The sequence below is a fragment of the Arachis ipaensis genome, chromosome B09 (genome assembly GCF_000816755.2).
Source record: "Arachis ipaensis cultivar K30076 chromosome B09, Araip1.1, whole genome shotgun sequence".
Lineage (NCBI taxonomy): Eukaryota > Viridiplantae > Streptophyta > Magnoliopsida > Fabales > Fabaceae > Arachis > Arachis ipaensis.
Window position 1 is genome coordinate 12,079,031 of NC_029793.2, and position 21,488 is coordinate 12,100,518.

General features: G+C 37.4%; 1 long non-coding RNA gene across 1 annotated transcript; it reads right to left on the reverse strand.

Moving 5' to 3' along the window:
* On the reverse strand, positions 2,382-20,977 carry LOC110267191. The gene is made up of 4 exons (XR_002354549.1): positions 20,967-20,977; positions 12,731-12,732; positions 11,982-11,990; positions 2,382-2,488 (listed from the first exon to the last, which is right to left on the reverse strand). It is a non-coding gene; the product is annotated as an uncharacterized LOC110267191 (long non-coding RNA).

Here is a 21,488-nt window from a genome sequence, read left to right on the forward strand (position 1 = left end):
GCCCCACGGGAGCCACGTCAGCATTTTCCGTTGAGTCTAACGGAGTCACTTTAACGAAGGGGTCAATTTGTCCGCGTTTTGGAAGAGTCAGGGACATGAATGTATTTTACAATCTCTGAGGACGAAAATGTCCGTAAAAAAAATGTCAGTGACCTATTTGTCCTTTACTCTTAATTTTATGGGAGCCACTCAGATAAAAACGCCTAAAACGTCTTTTTTTAAAGATGTTTTTTAGTAATTAAAACTTAGCATATATAATCGATTAAATCATATTATTTTTGTTAAAATTAGGCTAGACAAATTGATTTAACCGAAAAAATGGTGAATCAAATCTTGAATTGGTCTAAATTAATATTTTTTTTTATAAAAAATGACTACAATACCTTTATTATAGAAAATGATTAAAATACTCTTATTATATATATATTTTAAAAATTCTAAATTCTAACCCTACGATAGAAAAATAAAAGACTAAAATTTAGGATTCTCAAAATTAATATATATAATAGAAGTATTTTAGTAATTTTCTATAATAGGGTATTGTAGTCATTTTCTATAAAAAAATAATATTAATTTAGACCAGTTCATGATTTGATTCACCATTTTTCGGTCAAGTCAATTTATCTAGTCTAATTTTGACAAAAATAACATAATTTAATCGATTGTATGTGTTAAATTTTAATTATTAAAAAATATCCTTATAAAAAGACGTTTTCAACATCTTTATCTGAGTGGTTCCTTATTTTTTATCTTGTAAATAAAAAGTACCGAATTTTTATCTTTTCATATTCTGTGTTTTATTTATTATTTTTTTTTTACCTTTTCCAACACCCTGTAATTATATATTATTAATGTAACGTTAATAACAATAAAGATAATAATAATAGTAACAATACACGTTACCTATCTTAAATTGAATATACATAATACAATACGTTACATTATAATATATTCATAATTATTTTTTGATTTTACCTTAATAAAAAAAGTTTGTCTATTATTATCTCTTATTTAAAGTGTATTTGTATAGAGTTGAATAAGCTTTAGTAGAGAATCTAAAGCAATTTTCTTTAGAAGTTAGCTAACATCGAATTTAGTAAACACGATAAGTTTATTATCAATAAAAACTTTTAAATGCTTTTATTTAATGAACAAAAAAATAGATGAAATTTCTTTTTTAATATTTACAATTTAAATTTTTGCAATTTTTAAATATAACATGACGAAAAAAACATGTAATAATAATTGATGAAAACCACACTTTTAAATTTTAAATACCCACAAAAACAACTAATTAATATTTTTAAAAATATGGACAAAATAAATATATTTTTACAAATGTTTGTGTTTATATTTTTTTGATTCCGTACATTAAAAAATATCTTTTTAAGAAATGATGTTGCTTTTCTATATTTTTGTTATCCTTTTTATTATGTGTTCACTAATATTTCTTCAAGAAAATTTAACATAATATTTGCTTGACGATAAAGCGTATGAGTAAAATATGAGAATTTTATTACCACGCTGATATATACTTTAAATTTAATTTAAATCTAATGATAAATATATACACAGTATCTTTGTTCAAGATTTTAAATCCATAGATTAGATTTATGTTAAAATTAAAATTTAGGCAAAAAAAAAAGTGTATTAACTACCCTAAGAATCTCAAATAATAATTATATTATTTAAATATATTTAAAATTTTAGAACCATAACAAATATAATAATTATAATCATCACTACAAGAAATACCGTTAAAATCGACGGGCAATGAAAATCAACGGTAAAATCAACGGCGCAACATGTTACTTTTAAACTTGTCGTTTTTTCAAAAATCTAATAAAATCTACGGCATGTCAAACCATCGATAAATGTTAAATAAAATCGACAATCTTTTCGTCGATAATATGAGGTTAAGATTTTTCCGTATTTAGTAAAAGCGACAAACTTGCCGTCGATAATATCAAATAAAATTGAGAAATTCTGTCTATTTTTTATTTTCTTTTGTCTATTTTGAATTTAGAAAGCAACAATGTCGCCGTCGATTTTAATAGCTATATTTTTTTATCATTTGAAAAATAATAGACAATTAAATATTAAATAATGAGACAAATAAACTTTTAAATACAAAAATAAAATTTATAATAAATATTAGATAATGAATTTACATACTTGTCAAAACAATAATAAATAATCCTCTAACTTAAAGATTTGAATATAATTATATTTTCACCATGAATGATTTATACAAACAAGCATAGATAAATAAGTATAGATGCATGCATAATAATTTAACAGAGATAATAAAAATGAAGATAAATTAAAATTCAATAGTTTAACAGAGATAATAAATAAATAAAAAAAGTAGAAGGCTAAACCTTGAATAGCTTCTCTTCTCTGGGAGTCTTAAACTCTATCAATACTTGTGATAGTGTAAATGGATGCCACTGCAACTTTGATAATACTTGTGACTATGTCAACCCTGCTAAAAAAATATATATAAGCACTATTATTCATTAAGAGTAACACTCACAGTTAACAATTAATTAGGATGTCTGATTCAGCAAAAGCTTTGGCTTTTGAAAATGTTCCAAATAGAGATGAGGTGTGTTTGATTTCAATTTAGCACCCCTTGCTGGCATACATAGCTGGAAATACATGGTGACTAATGAGTATGGTTCCAAAATTTACATATTAAGGATGCAATTTTTAGAACCTTGATTAGGAATGACATGTTTGACAATTCACACATCAGACTCTCTCTAACAAGAGGGAAGAAGGTTTGTTTTACTCTCTAATCTCTATTTGAAGTGACATGACAGTGAAAGCATATTGATTTGTTTTTCTGTATAGGTTACTTCTGGGATAAATCCAGCCTTCAATTTATATGGATGCACATTAATTGGTAATTTCATCCTACAACTAAAAATGATTAGGGAATAACTAATTTGGATTGGATTTAAGTAGATACAATAAAATTTGCTAGATATTCATTTTACTATGTATGTGGATAGTTATTTTCATTCTAAACCGATGGCTTCATGGAGAAAAACAAATGTAATTGGCACAACAAAGAACGCGGCACTGGCCAATCTAGCAAGACTATCAAGAGAAGGCTTTGAGAAATTGATGAGTGATTATAAACTTGATACATTGGTAACACCTGGTTCAAGTGTTGCACCTGTGCTTGCTATTGGAAGATTCCCAAGAATAAATGTGCCTGCAGGGTATGATAATAAAGGTGTCCCATTTGGAATAAACTTTGGTGATTTGAAAGGATAAGAATCAAAGCTAATTGAGATTGCATATGGATTTGAACAAGCAACTAAAATCAGAAAGTCCCCTCCAGTTTAACTTGCAAGAACAAGACAATTCACTGTTGAAGTTCTTCAATACTTTGTCAGACATGTTGTCAATTGCCTCATGAACTATACTGTTGTATAACTATAATATCCTTTTATGTGCCCTATTTGAGCAAATTTACGTGTAATAATTAATTTTAGCTTCTTGACTAAAGTGAGTGTTGTCAAGCTATCTTTCTCAATACAACTATTCTTTAATTTTTTTTCTATTTTTAGCTAATTGGTAAAAACGATATATATCTTGGATTTTCTGTAAACATAATACAACTAGAGCTTTCACTTTAACAATTTTCATATATTTTTTTCCAGCTAACTAACTCAAATTCTAAACAAAAACCAATAATTCTTTGTTACTTAGCCAACTAATGAGGTTCTCAACTATTATCTTTCGAGATTGCCCTTTGTACTTCTTTCTTACATATTAAGATTGCTGGATTTTATAGGCCTCTACAGGTCTTTACTCTTATATCATATTGGTTTAGGGTCATTTATAGGGCCAATGAATAAACACCAAAATCAGAAGTCACAAACACATTGTGCTAAAATAATACTTTTCATTTACAATAAGCAAGGAAACTAATAAACACTTTCCAAGTTTACTCAATTAATATAATGTAACTAACTAATCTAATTTCTTTTCCTCTTAGTTATAGCATCTAACTCATGTATATAAAGAATTAGAATTTGTGCTATTTTACATATCAGTTTATTGTACTGAGTTAAGTGGAATTCAAATTGCAGCAATCACTTTTATTAAACTTGCTTTGTATAAGAAACCAATTTACAAGCATAGAACAACATATAATACAATTTGAAAGGAAATATTACACGAACAAAAAACTAATCTGGATTTCAATTTACTTCTGCACTATCATCAATTATACCAATTAGAATTGTGTTTGAAAACAGTAGAATTTTACTATATTAAAATACTGCATATAATGCTATATTTACCATCCTAGAGTTCTGCTGGAGTTCTATGGGCACCAAAAGTTTCATGAACAAATAATCCATTACCATATAAATTATTGATTTTTCTATTCTACATCAATGATTGAGATGCATCATGTACTATACTTTAAGTCATTTAAACTAAAGCAGATGTTCATTTTACTATAGTTTCGGATGGTTCTTTTCCTTCTAAAGTGGATGGTTATTTTGGGTATACCATTTGTCTTTTATTTGATTTTCTGGATTCTGCTTACACATGCCTCGCAAGTTTCATTTGTTATGTGGGTTGGATTAGATTTAGTTTAATTTGATTGAATTCAAGTTGCGTTTCAGTTACGTCATTTAAACATGGTGCACGAGTGGTATTTTTGGTCAATTTGTTAGTTGTTTCTTATCAACTAATGCAGATGTTCATTTTACTGTGTATGCGAATTATTACTTTCTTTCTAAAGTGGATGTTTATTTTGGGTATACCGTTTGTCTTTTAATTAGATTTTGCATGCACATGCTCCACATATTTCTTTTGTTTTATGGTTTGAAAATTAGGGATTAAAATACGATCCATGTAAACATTAATATTAACTTGAAAAGAACATCAAGTCTTAATTTGAAATTAAAAGAAAATTTTTTTTATTATATAAAATATTTACACGAGATATATAATTTATAGTTAGAGGAATACAAGAGAACCAGCCGTTAGTTATCAATATTTAAAAGTATAGGTTAAAATAACAAGAATCTTCAAGAAATGCTGCATCATGATGACAATGTTAAGCTCTTCAAGGTGGTCATAAGTTAAGGAAGGTTGTCAGGAGCTCTCTGCTTGTAATTTTTCTCCAACATTCTGCTAGATTGTATATGTGATCCTTCTTTCTCTTCCTTGCTCTTTTCTTTTATAACTTGTGCAATAACCGATATGCACTGGAGAACAGGAGCACAACTAAATTTTCAGGCATATAAATTACTAGTGTGTAACAAGAACTCATTAACCCCAAGCTTTAGAAAAAATCAACAATCTATGGAGACAAATTTTAAATTCATCAAAGCATATATTATTAAATGATTGCTTTCATTATAACCAATAAAACATAGTGAAACTCAATTCCAACATAGAATGAAATGAACATCTGTATACATTGTAAAATGAACATCTGCTTTAGTTGATAATAAACATCTAACAAATTAACCAAAATTCCACCCGTGCACCATGTTTAAATAGCTTAACTTAAACCTAATTTCAATTAAAAAAATTAAACTAAATCTAATCCAATTTTCCTTCATTACTCCCAAACTACATAACAAAAGAAACTAGTGGAACATGTGCATGCAGAATCCAGTAACTCAAGCAAAAGACCAATATTATAAGTAAAATAAACATCCACTTTTCGAATGAACGAACTATCTACAAACATAGTAAAATGAATATCCGCTTTAATTGATAATAAACATCTAACAAATTAAGAACCTTTATTCAATTCTTACTTTCTTTGCAATTCCTCATATATTATTTGATTTCCATTCAATAAGCTATCCATTTTATATTTGATAATTTCAAATGGATTTGCGAATTTGCAGATTTACCTTCCTAAATCCACAAATTTGACTTTAAAAGGCACTGGCGCTGCATATACATGTTAAGTTTCGATTCCTGTACCTAGGCTTGCTGTGATGCCTATAAAGCTGAATAACACACTAGCTAAACTTATTGCTTTTGTGTCCATCTAAAATTTACTTATAAGGTCATGAATGATCACAAGTATGAATATTTAATGAAACTATTCTATGGAGGATAACTCCCATATGTCCATATTCTATTCAGAGAAGTTACACGACATTTGAATGCATGTGCAGACAAGTGGAAGCAGAGTAAAGAAAGCTAGGTGTGGTTATGAGAGAGAAATGACACCGCATAGACAGAAGCAAAAAATGTAACAACAAAACAAGCAAACACCAAATCGTTGGTACATAGAAGAGTCAAACACACCAGTAGCTACTGATGAATGTATTATCTTCAAAGAGTACCAAATTAGCAATGGCAATAATAGTCTAAGTTAACTGGAGATTCTTACATAGGGAAAAACGATTCTAGTATGGTAAAGGCTGACATAAATAACTGGTTTTCCTAACATGAATTCAGATGAAAAGAGTTAAAACATTCTTAAAAATCTAAAATTTAAAATGAATTCCATTAGGAAGATGCAAATATCTATAGAACTGGACATACTAGAATCAAGAAATTAAACAGGTGATGAAACTAAAAGCAAATAGTAAAGAGGATGAAGGTTAAACATGACTCCTTCGCATGTATTCAACTTAGAACTTACCAATCACTGCAGCCCTCACACTGGACCATTAGGTCATCAGGGTTGTAGGGCATCTCAAATTTACAATGCCTACAAAAAAAGAAAGTAAAATAAAAAAATAAAATAATGAACATCCTGTGAGCCAAATTTCAAATAAGGTCACACAGCTATTTGATTCAAACAATTATTCAAACGAACAAGCAAATAAAATACTTAATGACATAAACAAAGCTTAACATTTTCTTCTATTATACTAGGTCTTCACTAACTGTTTAATCAAAATTTCACATGCAAGGTAAACTGAATATCTACATACAAGGTAAACTGAACATCTGAATACAGTCACATGTTTTCGAATATCCATAAACTCCCTAATTCAACTAAATAAAATAATATCTAATTTAAAATGCTTTAACTATTACCAGAAGCCTAATACATCCTCTGAAAAATGAAAATCTAACTATCAGCTAACCTTTTGCAGACCAATGGGTGAAAAAGCAAAGCGGCACGGTGGGATAATCCGAGCGTCACCCTTACAACGACGGCGACGGCATAGCTGGGCGGCGGTGGGGTCGACTAGGTGCTGCGGCGGTGGGGGCTGACTGGGTGCTGATGTACCGGCGCCTTTGGCATGCGACTCCATCCTTTTGTTGCAGCAGCGCTGGTTGGCGATCTCCGGCACTGGTGGAAGGTGGCGGCACTGTGACACCGTGCGTGAGAACGTGGAGGAGAGGGAAAAGGGAAATGGTGGCAGAGGAGCAACACCACGTCTGGTGTGGAAGTTGGCACGACACTGACGGAGGTAACAGAAGAAAACCGGTGGCACTGAGGTTTGCAGGAGAGACAGGGAGTGACGGTGCTACAAGGGGTAATTAAAGGTAATTCGAATTGAGTTAATTCGAATTACGTATATATAGTGCGAATGGAATTGATTTGAATTAGTGTGAAGCAGATCTCTATATATATGAGGTGTACGCAAGTTGCTCTCAATAGAGGGGTCAGATGGCTAGTGAGGATAGTTTTTTAGTGTTGGTTCACCACAGAGGATCGATTAAGAAGAAAATCCGATCCGGTGTGAAGTTCACCGATAAGGATCCTCTCTGTATTATCGTGAGGCCTACGACGAGCTATGATGACCTTGTTAGCTCTGTACTGCTGAAACTTGGTCTGGATGGTGTGAAAAGGGTTAAGAAGTTTTTCTATCGCATTTCAACCACGGTGCTCCAAGATACCGTGAAGTATGATTGTTTCACGATCGGGAGTGATGAGGACTTGCAGGTCATGTTTCATTATCGCCGGCAGTTTTCCGAGGTGAGGACACCTGAGCTGTTGGCAAAGTTGGTTGATGTGGTATCCAGTTTGGGGGGTTTGAACTGGAATACGCACACTTTAGCCACGGTGGCCGGTTCTAGCTCGAGACCTGCCGTTGCTTCTTCCTCCGTCCCTGCGTACGAGCCACCGATCCAGCCTGTTGCCTCCCCTTCGTTCGCTGTTGATCTCAGCGGCAATGTTGGCGACGATTTTGGTACAGGGGAACATCTTCCGACCTCATTACATTGTGCTACACCGGCTGGTGTTGGAGCGGATTCTTTGATGATCCAGATGATAATGATGTTAAGCCGGATCTGATTGCCGATGACAGTGGCGATGACCTCGGAGCGAGTGACCCGAGAGGGGCTGCAGGTGGATCTAGTTCTGGCACACAGTAGTACCCACCCCATTTTTCATCATTGGACCTGGATGCCATGAGGCAGGATGGGCTTCCTGGGCAGGCTGCTGGATTTGGCGCTAGAGATGCAAACGGGTCTGCTGGTATGACAGAGTTCCAGGTTGGTCAGCAGTTCCAGGATAAAGATGAGGCCCTGTTGAGTGTGAAGACTTACAGCATCTGTCGAGGGGTACAATACAAGGTAATTGAGTCTGACTATCGCCGGTATGTGGGAAAGTGTTCTAAGTTTGGGAATGGGTGCACATGGTTGATTCGGTTGAGTCTCCGGCAGCGCAAGGGCATCTGGGAAGTGAAACGGTACAACGGACCGCATACGTGTCTTGCCACCTCTATCTCCAGCGACTATAGGAGTTTGGATTATCATGTCATATCGACATTCATTATGCCAATGGTGAGGGCTGATGCATCCGTCAACATCAAGGTGCTCCTAAATGCCACGGTCGCACACTTTGAATTCAGACCGACGTACAGGAGGGTCTGGATGGCGAAGCAGAAGGCTGTTGCCGTCATCTATGGTAACTGGGATGAGTCGTACAACGAGTTCCCTAGGTGGGTGTTAGGAGTCCAGTTGACCATGCCTGGTACAGTAGCAGTCCTTCGGACATGCCCTGTTCGAGTTGGGGGACAGCTCGATGAGTCTCAAGCTTATTTTCACAGGCTGTTCTGGACGTTCCCACCTTGTATCGAGGCATTCCGTCATTGCAAGCCGTTGGTGAGTATTGACGGCACCCATCTATATGGCAAGTGTGGGGAAACGTTGCTTGTCGCAATTGCACAGGACGAGAACTCCAACATACTGCCTGTGACATTTGCACTAGTCGAGGGTGAGAATGCTGAGTCGTGGTCCTTCTTTCTCTCTCACCTCCGTCAGCACGTGACACCGCAGCCAGGTCTGCTAGTTATTTCGGATAGGCATAACAGCATCAAGGCCGTGCTTAAGGCTCCTGATGGGGGATGGCTACCTCCGGCTGCATACCGTGCATTCTGCATTCGACACGTAGCAGCAAATTTTGCCCTCACCTTCAAGGGCAAAGATGCTCGGAGGCTTCTTGTGAACGCCGCATATGCCAAGACCGAAGTGGAGTTCGATTATTGGTTTGACATTCTGCGCTCTGAGAATCCGGCGATGTGTGACTGGGCGAACAGGATTGAGTATTCGTTGTGGACACAGTATTGTGACGAAGGGCGCAGATTCGGGTAAATGACGACCAATATCTCTGAGTGTGTGAATTAAATCCTGAAGGGTGTCAGAAACCTCCCTGTGTGCTCGCTGGTGAAGGCCACATACGGCAGGTTGGCTGAACTATTCGTCCGCAAGGGGAGGGAGGCACAGGCCCAGCTGGGTACCGGACAACAATTCAGTCAATACCTGGTAAAGTGTATCGAGGCAAATCTAAAGACGGCTAGGTGCTTCACGGTGACTGTATATGACAGGGATAACTCGGAGTACACCGTGGCAGAGACGACTCCGACTGGTTTGTTCTCACTGAGAAGCTATAGGGTCTCACTGGGTTCTCAGACATGTGATTGTGGATACTTCCAGGCACTTCATTTCCCATGTCCGCACACATTGGCATGCTGTGCCTACTCACGTGTTACTTGGCAGCCATACGTCCACCCGGTGTATCGACTTAGTTCGGTTTTCAGTGTATATCAGATGGGATTCACTCTTCCCATTCCGGAGGGTTTCTGGCCACCTTATGACGAGCCGACCGTTATACCGGACCCGAGTATGAGGCGTGCGAGGGAGGGTCGTCCACGGTCCACTCGAATACGGACCAATATGGATGAGGCAGATCCGAACCGGCCCAAGAGATGTGGCCTCTGTAGGCAACCCGGACACACTCGTCGGAGTTGTCCACAGGCCGGAGGACCCAGCCATGCAGGGTGAAATGAATAGTAATGTCTGGTTTTGTGTTCTGATTTGTTTTAGTTTGATCATCTGTACTTTTTTTTAGAAAACGATGTACTAGGTTTGCTAACTAGTCGGTTTTCAGTGCTGAAAATTCCGTCTCGTAGAAGATATGTATGTCAAATGTGTTACTAATAATGGAAATAAGTTACATAAGGAAAATACACATGTTATCACCGTCACTGATACACAATAACGCAAAGCCAAACTCACTGCTTCATGATCTGATGAACTAACGAAATAAAATATAACACTGATAACAAAAATATATAACATACAACAAACATAGCAAAATAAAATATAACACTGATAACAAAAATATATAACACACAACAAAGATAACGAAATAACATATACCACGTATCACAAATCATCTAAATAGGTGCGACCCCGTGCCACAACGACGTGGGACCCGTGTCCTATGACCTCTCCGGATAAGGGGCTCCTCATCCTCGATCTCGTCCTCTTCGTCCTCCGGGGGTGGCTGTGCAGGCGCCCTAGACTGGATATGTAAGGGTCTGGACGAGGATGGTCTGGCGACTGAATGTGACGGAGCAATATGTGCAGATGTCGGGGTCCCACCCAAGGCGAAAGACTAAACAGGGCCCACGAAGGGAGGCTCATTCAGATCGACATCTAACGCTGCCTGTGTCCCCGTCGTCTGTCCCCGTCGACGGGCTACCGCATCCTCCTGCATGATGGTGGTGATCTCATCTAGGAAATGTGATCCACCAAAATTCGCGTCAATCCCATCACCGGCAAGAAACTCTGAAAACATGGATCCCGAAATCACCCATGGCGTATTCTCCTTAGGTGTCTAGTCGTCAGCGGGAACACCAACGAAGTAATCTCTGAGCGGCCCCTCTCCTAGCCCAGTGTCAGCATGGCTCGATGGATCTCCCATATCGGATCCATACCACTCTCCACCATGTCCGCCATGAGCGGGCCTAACACCCCCCACTGGAGCTCCTCCTCCAGCGGCATGATCACCACAATCAGGGCTATCCTGCCTAGGAGCAGCCCCCCTCCTCCTGCCTCCACGCCCTCGTCATCGACCACCGCCCCTACCGGCCTCATCACCCTCATCCATAGCCTGGTCCAGCCATCTCCACTCACGCTGGCTACGATGTGTCCCGACTCGAGCTCTCCTCTCAACCCGGCGCCTGTCAGGAACGTCGTCAACTCGGTCCATATCTGGAACTCGGCTGGCACCCCTCTGCGTTGCCTCAACCGGAATAGGAATACCTCTCGGATCCCCCAAGTACATCTCAGGTGACAAGAACCTCTTTCCATGCTGATGCCACCAGGCCAAGAACTCATGTGAGGGTCCCGGGTCAACAACAACATCGAACCGTAACACGTGATCCGCACGTGTCTCCCAGTGAAGATGCCAATGCTGTAAATGGGACGGGAACCAACGGTCACCACCTCTCCCGTCCTTCGACATCAAGAAGTCGATGTTCAGGGCGGGATGTGGGGGAGGCTGTATGCCGCCGAACTGCGGTAACACTCTATCAACCTGATGCCACTCAACCACCACAAAATATTTCAGGGACGTCACACACCGCCATAACATCGTATGCCGAGGCTCCAACACCTCCGGATAGACAACCTGGAGGACGTCGGGTGTGTTGTAGGACATCCATATAAACTGAAAAAAGCAAATCAAATCCATTTGACGAATTCGTTAAACCATATAAACTGAAAGAAGTAGTAACTACACATATGAGCTAAGCATACTTACATCCCGAGCATGTAACAAGTCGATCCTCAGTCGAGCCATCTGCACCCGAGGTCCCTTCTCGCTAATCCCAGGATTGTAACCTGACCACCTGCGTAGGAAATTAAACATGGTACTGCATTCATGAATGATTCTAAAAGGCATAAAATTGCATGCGAAATTGAAAATAAATAAAATAAGGATAAATAGTATAATACGATAGTGGTACCTCGAGGCAAGGGGCCAGCTAAATGCATCATACCCAGCAGGCCTAAAACCAGGAAACCGCCAAAAGATCCAAGACTGAAGTAACTGTAACGGCCCGACTAACTTCACGACATGTCTGTTCGCCACTCGGCACATGCACCAGTACAACCATGCTAGTGCCGCCGACCCCCAGCTATAGCCACCCATCTCCTCAAGCCTAGCCACAAACGGTAACTATCTGATGTGAATACGATTGCCGGACTTATCGACAAACAGCTGGGTGCCCAACAACATCATGATATAGGCACGGACAAAGCGCCTGACCGTCTCCTCATCTACCCCCTCGGGGCACTCTCTGAAAGTCTCCTGGAACCAGGTGCAATTCACTGTGAACTTTTGTATTTGGTTCGCGGGAGGTAACACACCAAGCAACTCATGGAACCACTGCCAAGCTGGCCTGCCACCCTCTATGTATACGTGGAAGTCTGTCAGGCAACCACTGATGTAACGTCCATCCACTGGCAACCCCAACTGGTATGCAACGTCTTGAAGTGTGATGGTGCACTCTCCGAACGGCATGTGGAACGTGTGCGTCTACGGATGCCACCGCTCCACGAATGCACTAACAAAGGGCTCGTCCAATCGGAACCATCTGTCGTTCAGTCTCGCAAGATGGTATAGTCCGGCCATCTGCAAGTACAGAACGTACCTCTCATCAAGTCGCATCCCCTGCTACCGCCGCATGCTCGTAATGCAACACTGGGGCTGGGCATTACATTGACCACATAATTATGACGAATTACAATACCACTAACAGATAAAATTCACGACGTAAACAAGTAACCAAAAAAACATGCAATAGGAGATATATCGGTCCACTACGGAAATTGCAAACAAAACCCACAAACATAGACCGCATCTACATTCCACATGCAAAAGCAAATTGTACTAAACTGCTAGCAAAATCGCATACTCAAACCGCATCCAAAAAATTAGAAAAATAAACCACATGCAAATCCACTTAAGAAAACTACGGGCAAAACCACTCATTAAACCACTCATTAAACCACGAGCAATTCCACTTACGAAAACCACGTGCAAATCCACTTACATAAACCACATACAATACAGCTAACCCAAACCACTAACATAAACCGCCAATAAAATCGCATGCAAAACCGCTATCATAAACTACTTGAAATACCGTTTTCATAAACCACTAACATATACGAATATCATAAACCACCATCATAAACCACTAACCTCGTCGTTGATCACCCCGGCTATATGAGCGACTCCATCCAGTCGATACAACCTTCCCGGATCGTCCCCCATCGCCTAAGTAAGCCGCTCTAGACTTTCTCGGACCGGTTTTGGGTCATTTTCTCTGAGATTTGGTGGGGTATGAGAATGGAAAACTGATTCGAATGAACTTGGTTCGAACCCCTTATATAGGACACTCACTTGTAATTCGAATCAACTCCTCTCGAATTACCTTTTGTTTTCGAAATGTGAGTAATTCGAATCTATTTGATTCGACCTTCCCCTTATTCACGTGTACCTACTAATTCGAATTGATACAATTCGAATTAAGCATCTATAATTCGATCCAAGTGGATTCGAATTACTTGATCGGCTTGCTTGAGAATAATTCGATGCCTATTGATTCGAATTATTAACGAATGTAATTCAAACAAAGTTGATTCGAATTACATTATAATGTGCTTTGGCTGATTCTCGAATCAGTTTCTTGTTTGGCTTATATGCGTTACACGTTTCCTCTCTTGGCTTAAATAGGTTTTTTACCCAAAAAAATTGAGAGGATCTATTTCCCGCTACAAGGGATTTGGATGTGTTAAGGTTGCTATAAAAAGGGTTGGAAAGATGGATGGTTAAAGTGAATCGACTCCGTTAGGTAGACAATGGAGGTTGTGAACAATGTGAACATTGGACTGTAAATTTGGCTCAATGAAAGTTAAAAAAAAAAAAACACACCACTCAAATTATCCAGACCAAAAATCTCATTCAGTTGTTCCAAAATTTTAACCATTTTCTATACCATAATTTACTAAATCAACATCTTCTTCCCCAAACCCTCTGCCGCCGCCCCTTCATCAACCATCCCCTTCATCGGCGTCAATCTCCCCCTCACAGACAACCATCCATATAGTTATTAAAATAATCATCCAGCTACCTAGTGAAATGACCATCCAACATATAATTGTATATATTTAAACCGAATCAAAAAAAATAACCATCCAATTAAGAATTAAAATAACCATCTGTATACCTAATAAATTGAATATCCAGCATATTTGACTTGTATTTATTTAAATCCGTTATCAATGCATGAACTTTTGCTACTTACCTTGTTAGATTGTTCACCTTCCACATCGCATAAGTTGAGAATGTTGTCATCTAAATGAGTAGAATTCTCATTGGTGAATGAGGATGGGGCATTAGAAAGTCCTTCACCCATTGAGGACTCCATCAACAAACACGTGACGGGGAAGGCACACCAAAAAAAAAAATTTCCAGTAACACTACTTCCAATCCTGCCTTATCAAGATATCCAAGTTATTAATTTGTTAAACACTTTACCATTGCCAATTTGGATTTTATAAGGAACGATAATCTTCTTTTCTTCTTGAAATATTGCACAGACATCATTCATTGCTACCTTTGGTTGCGGAGGGAACTGCCGCGCATGGTGAGGCTACAACGGTGTCGGCCAGGGGCTGTAGTGGCATTGGCACGATCGACAGGGGGTGCAGCGGCAAGGGGGAATGCATGGGTGCGGCTGCGGAAGGATCTACCTTTGCTACAGAAGGACAGCAGCGCGAGGTAAGGCTTCGGCGGGAGACTGTGGCGGTGTGCATGGGCTGCGGTCGGAGATTGGAAAGTTATGGTGAGATTAGGAGTAACAGTATGTAGTGTGAATGTATTTAATTGCTAATCCTAATTTTTCAAGTTTTGAAATTTAAAATTAAATAATTAATTAATAATCTGATTTTTTATTTTTATTTTTATTTTAATTTAATATTTTATATAAAAATATATTTTTTATAAAAATATAAATTATAACTTTTAATTTTTTTCTAATATTTTATTTAAAAAAATCCTCTAAAATGACAATGTTAGTAAAATAATAAAATAATACTTTAATTATTTTTAAATTTGTAACATTTTGAAGGTTGTAGAAGGCTTAGAGAAGGGGGTTGAATCTATGTCTTTCTTTAAGTTACTGAAATGACTCCTTTTTAAATCAACTTGCAACTTTGATTCTATTTGAACTCAGCAGCAGAAATTTATGAGACAATTTCGTTATTTTTCATGAATATCAGAAAACAGAACAGAGCAGAGAAGAGAAAAGCTAACACCATCATATATCCTGGTTCGGTTGCCTTATGCTATGCAACCTACGTCCAGTCTCCACCACAACAGTGGTGGAATTTCCACTATAGTTAAAGTATTACATACACCAATTCCACATGACTGACACAATCCTTTCACACTCAAGTTCTAACCTAACTTGACGTTGACTATGCTAATACCTAACTCTTCACTCTTAGTGCTCACCCAACTAAGAAAGTGGTACCTCACTAGTACAAGATATAAGACACAGACTTACCTAAAGAAATCTGAAAATAACTCTAGGCTTTTCTCTCAAATGTATCACTCATCCTCATTCACTCATTGGCTTCTACTTGAACTCACTCAATATGCCTTTTCACTAAAGAAATTACAGAAAAATAAATATTGAAAAGTAAAATACAATCTGCAATAACATGAAGGAGATTCACTTCATCAATAGCCTATTTACTATGTGATAAACCAGATTTGCATGTCTTTGATTCAGTTATTCATTTTTGGCGGAATGCTTCTTTGAAAGAAAGCACTGTCCAAGTAGAGGAACTTCTTCAGGGAACTTCTTCACAGAACAAAACCTCAATACACTAAGTTATCTCTACTTACTTCTGAATGATGAGAAATCTTCTTTTTGTATCTCCTTGCATGTTGCTGAGTTTCTCTCTCCGAGGTCAACTCCTTGAGCTGTGTGCTTCCAGCTTACCACATCACTTTTCCAGTCAATTCCCAAATTAGAAATTTGAGTCTGACTTTTTTCTTGCTTGACTGAAAACCTCAGGGAAGCAAAGAAAATTATTTTCAATGGTGAACCCAAATATGAACCCTTGAGATACTTCTTGGTCCCCAAGAAACAATCTTGACCATTGATGTACAGCAGTGGTGAACAGAGATTACTTTCTTCATTTATCCTAAATTAGGGATTTCCAAGCTGTCTCCTTTTTGCTTGACCGAAGACATTTGAGTAGCAAAGAGAAAGTTGTTCAGTGATAAACCCAAATTCGAACCATTAATAATGTGCTTTGGCTCCAAGAAACTTTGTAAAATATTGATTTACAGCAGCAGAGATCAAATAATTCTATCTTCATTTAACCAAAAATGGTATCACAGAAAGTTGGAGAAGGAGTGAAGAAATTAACATGCATGCAAATGGAAATAAATCACCTTTAATTTTTACTCAACTTGATGGGTTTGATTTGGGTGATTTGACCTTTGCTTTCTTTGATTAAGCTTTCTCTTTCTTTCTTCTTTGATGAAATGGGCAAGAAGAAGAACGAAGCTTTCTCTTTCTTTCTCTCTGAGGTTCTGACCTAAGCAAACTAGTGAGGTGCATTGGAAGGCTTCAACTTGAATGGAGTAATCTTGGGCTTGTGTTGGATTTCATTCATTTAGCCCAGCTGTTTTCTTTGCATTATTTTCTATGGGCTTCGTTGGTTAGAAAGATCCACTAGCAATATTTTTGTATCCTTGCATTTGGGCTGCTGTTTCTTTATATTTTGACCTGCATCATTTTATCCAACATAATTAAAAATTAATTGGTTGATTAACCCAATAAAATAATGTTTGTCATCATCAAATTAATTTAGTTAATTTCTTAACTCAACAATCTCCCCCTTGATGACAAACATAATTAAAACATTTATCAAAAGGAATTGAATTTGAATAGAATTAAGAAACTTCCCTTTGAATGATGTTACTTGCTTTTGTGTTGCTCCCCCTTTCCTTTTCAAGAAATGCTCCCCCTGGATTTGTGCTCTTCTCTTCCTTCCTGTTTGCATGTACTCATAGGAAACACAATAATAGACTACATACATTATGTTGACTGTGGATGAAGCAATCAGCAAGATTTTCAAACAATTTAACTTCTCATGAGCCTGAATCAAGGGATTGTGCAAACAACCAAATATCTATCTCAAAATTGAACAAAATATATCAGCAATGATAACAAATATCCAGCCCAAAACTGCTCAAGAACTTAACAATACAGAGCATCACGACTAGCAATGGCAAAGCAGAGCAATAAATCATGTAAAGCAAATTCACATTCTTATGCCAAACAAAACACAGCAGCAGCAAAATTTCAAAATCACAGCAAAAATTTCAAATTCTTCGTATGTTGTATGCTGCTACTACTCCCCCTTTTGTCATCAAGGGTGGAACAAAAAGACACAGCAATACTCCCCCTAAGTAAGACATAGCAGCTTATCATGTAAGGCAGATTCATAACTGAAATTCACTTTTAGAAATCATATGACAGCACATTCAAAATGCACATGACAACAGCTAATTTAAAAAAATATCACAGTAGCAACAATCAAGATTCACAATAAAAATTCAGTAGCAATCAAAATTTACAATCATGCTACTCATACTCATACAGCCACTCAATCTCTAGATTTCTTGAGGAAGTTTTCATGCTTGGTGGCTAGTTTTCTTTGCTCCTTACTCATAGCAATCAATTGGTTTGACTGAGAGACAAACTCCTGCAACACATCTTTAACGACCTCATATAAAGCAGATTTTTGTCCAGTGGAGGCTGAAGTACCTGTGGTAGAAGGAAGATAAGTGTCTTCTGGTTCATAGTCATCATCATCTTCATCAAGAACCACCCTTTCAGAACGAGTGGGTCCCTTTTTCTGCTGTTTCACTGAACCACCTCCTTTTAGATATGAGTGTCTATTTCATATGACTCATTGGACAAATCAACACCAAAATGTTCAAAAATACAAGTTAAGAACATGTCATAAGGAAGGGCTTTATCTTTATCACTTCGAACAGAATCAAACACATATCTAACCATTAAATAAGAAAAAGAGATTTCTGTTGTTGTGAGAATAGCATACAAAAATAGAGTATCAGTGTAAGACACCGTTTGATATGAGACACCCTTTCATCCCATTTTCCAAATGTATAGGCACATGCACCAACATCAGTGTATTTCAAAGAATCGTTGATGGTTTCATTATTCAGAATTATGTCACTGCCTTTTACATAGGAATGAATAGTCCCCAGAAATTTCAAGTTTTCAACAAAAGAAAAACCTTTCTTTTTCAGATTAGGTAAATCAACAAGAAAATTTGGACACAAGATGTGATGAGCAATAACCCCTTCAAAGAAATCATTATTCAAAGACTTGACCTCACAAAAAGATGATTTGCCTTTTTTTTGCAAAAAGAAAGTAAAGCAGATTAATAATAAAACATGAAACATTTTTTATTAAAAGACAAAAAATAAAAATAACATGTGGACAATGTAACACTCATTTTGGGTCCAGAGGTGGTTGGGATTAAGGAAACATATTGAACCACCCATGATCTGACTTTTGAGGTTGGCCCAGATAACTCTGCACTTGTAATAAGACCAGAGAACGCTGTTTGGAGAGAAGGCTCTTCACTTGCCTAGAATTGTCTCATACCTGTTTGTGAGACAAAAACTCTAACAAACACATCAGCAACTTCCAAACAATGAATCATAGCTTAAAATTCCTAGACTAGTCCTAAGCATGCAAAATCTGTCCTCAACTAGTGGTTTAGTGAAAATATCTGCTAATTGCTCTTCTGATTTAACAAATTGAATGCTAATATCCTCTTTTTGAACATGTTCTCTTATTGAGTGAAATTTCACTTCAATATGTTTAGTCCTAGAGTGCAAAACTGGGTTTTTAGAAATATTAATGGCACTCATATTATCACACAACAAAGGAATATTTTTAGCATTTAACTTGTAATCAGCAAGCTGTGTTTTTAACCACATAAGTTGAGAACAACAAGAAGAAGCAGCTATATACTCAGCCTCTGCAGTGGATAAAGCCACTGTTGGCTGCTTCTTACTTGACCAAACATTCAAGGACTTTCTAAGGAAGCAACATAAGCCTGAAGTGCTCCTTCTATCAACTCTATCACAGGCAAAATCTACATCACAATAACCAACTGCAGAAAAATCATCAATCTTAAGATACCAAAGACCAAAATTGGATGTGTCATGGACATATCTAATGATCCTCTTAACTACAGAAAGATGAGACTCTTTCGGATATGATTGGAATCTAGAACACATTCCAATACTTTGCATAATATCGGGTCTAGAGAAAGTTAAGTACATAAGAGAGCCAATCATTCCTCTATACATAGTCTCATCCACATCTTTCTCAGTTTCTCCCTTGTCTAATTTTGAATTAGGGTGCATGGGAGTTTCCATAGGTTTGGCATTTTCCATACCAAATTTCTTAACTAATTCCTTGGCATACTTCTCTTGATGAATGAAAATACCTTTTTCAGTTTGTTTAATTTGTAGCCCAAGGAAGAAATTAAGTTCACCCATCATACTCATGTCAAATTCACTTGTCATGAGTTTTCCAAATTCAGTACAAAGGGATTCATTGGCTGATCCAAAAATAATGTCATCAACATATATTTGGACTAGAATGAAAGAATCATCAGAATTTTTGATAAAGAGGGTAGTGTCTGTGGTGCCTCTTTGAAAACTATTTTTTTAAAAAAAGTGCTAAGTCTCTCATACCAAGCTCTAGGAGCTTGTCTCAAACCATAGAGAGCTTTAGATAATTTGAAAATATGGTTGGAAAACTCTTTATTTTCAAACCCTGGTGGCTGTTCCACATACACTTCCCTATCTATCACACCATTTAAAAATGCACATTTCACATCCATTTGATATAATTTAAAACCACAAAATGTAACATAAGCTAAAAGAAGTCTTATGGCTTCCATTTGGGCAACATGGGTAAAGGATTCATCAAAGTCTATTCCTTCTTCTTGGTCATATCCTTGTGCCACTAGCCTTGCCTTGTTTCTTGCAATACTACATCCTCTCCTAGCTTGTTCTGAAAAATCCACTTGGTTCCGGTCACTTTCTTTCCATTTGGCCTAGGAACCAATGTCCAAACTTGGTTCTTCTCAAACTCTTGGAGCTCATCTTCCATTGCCTTTACCCAAGAAGGGTCACCAAAGGGCTTCCTTGACATTTTGAGGCTCCATTTGAGAGAGAAGGGCGATGTTTGTTCCTTCATTTGCCTTTCTAGTTGAAGACTGAGTTCTAACCACATGAGAGACATCCCCAATGACAAATTCCTCAGGATAATTCTTCAAGAATCTCCATTCACGGGGTCTGTTGGACTTGGAGGCAGATTCAGATACCAAGGGATTCTGGGTGCTGCTGGCTTCAGGATTTCCTTCAGATTTATGAGACAAAATGGAATTGTCTCTTGAATTTTCAGCAATTGCAGTTTCTGGTTCAGCTTGAACAGAATTTCCATTTTCATATTTTGCACAGTTTCATAATCCTTTTAAGCTTGATTTCCTGCATCACACTCTTCTAAAACACTTTGCACCAAGTTAGTATCACAAAATGTAATATTTATGGATTCCTCAATAATCCTAGCATCTTGATGATAAACTCTATATGCTTTACTAGTTGTGGAATATCCTACAAACAAGCACTCATATGCCTTTGGATCAAATTTACCCAAATTATCTTTGTTATTAAGAACAAAACATTTACATCCAAAGATGTACAAGTAGTCCAAGTTTGGTGGGTAACCTTTCCAAAGTTCATAAGGGGTTTTCTTCAAAAATTTTCTTATGATAGTTCTATTCAAAATGTGGCAAGCTGTGTTAACCGCTTCAGCTCAAAGAAATTTTGGAACATTGCTCTCACAAAGCATTGCTCTTGTCATTTCTTGTATGCTTCTATTTCTTCTTTCCACCGCACCATTTTGTTGTAGTGTCCTTGGACAAGAGAAGTTGTGAGATATTCCAAATTCCTCACAAAAGGATTCAAATAAATTATTTTCAAATTCAGTTCCATGATCACTTCTTATAAAAGAGATCTTCAAATTCTTTTCATTTTGAATTTTCTTGCAAAAAGGTTCAAAGACCGAAAAGGCTTCATTTTTGTGAGCAAGAAATAAAATCCAACC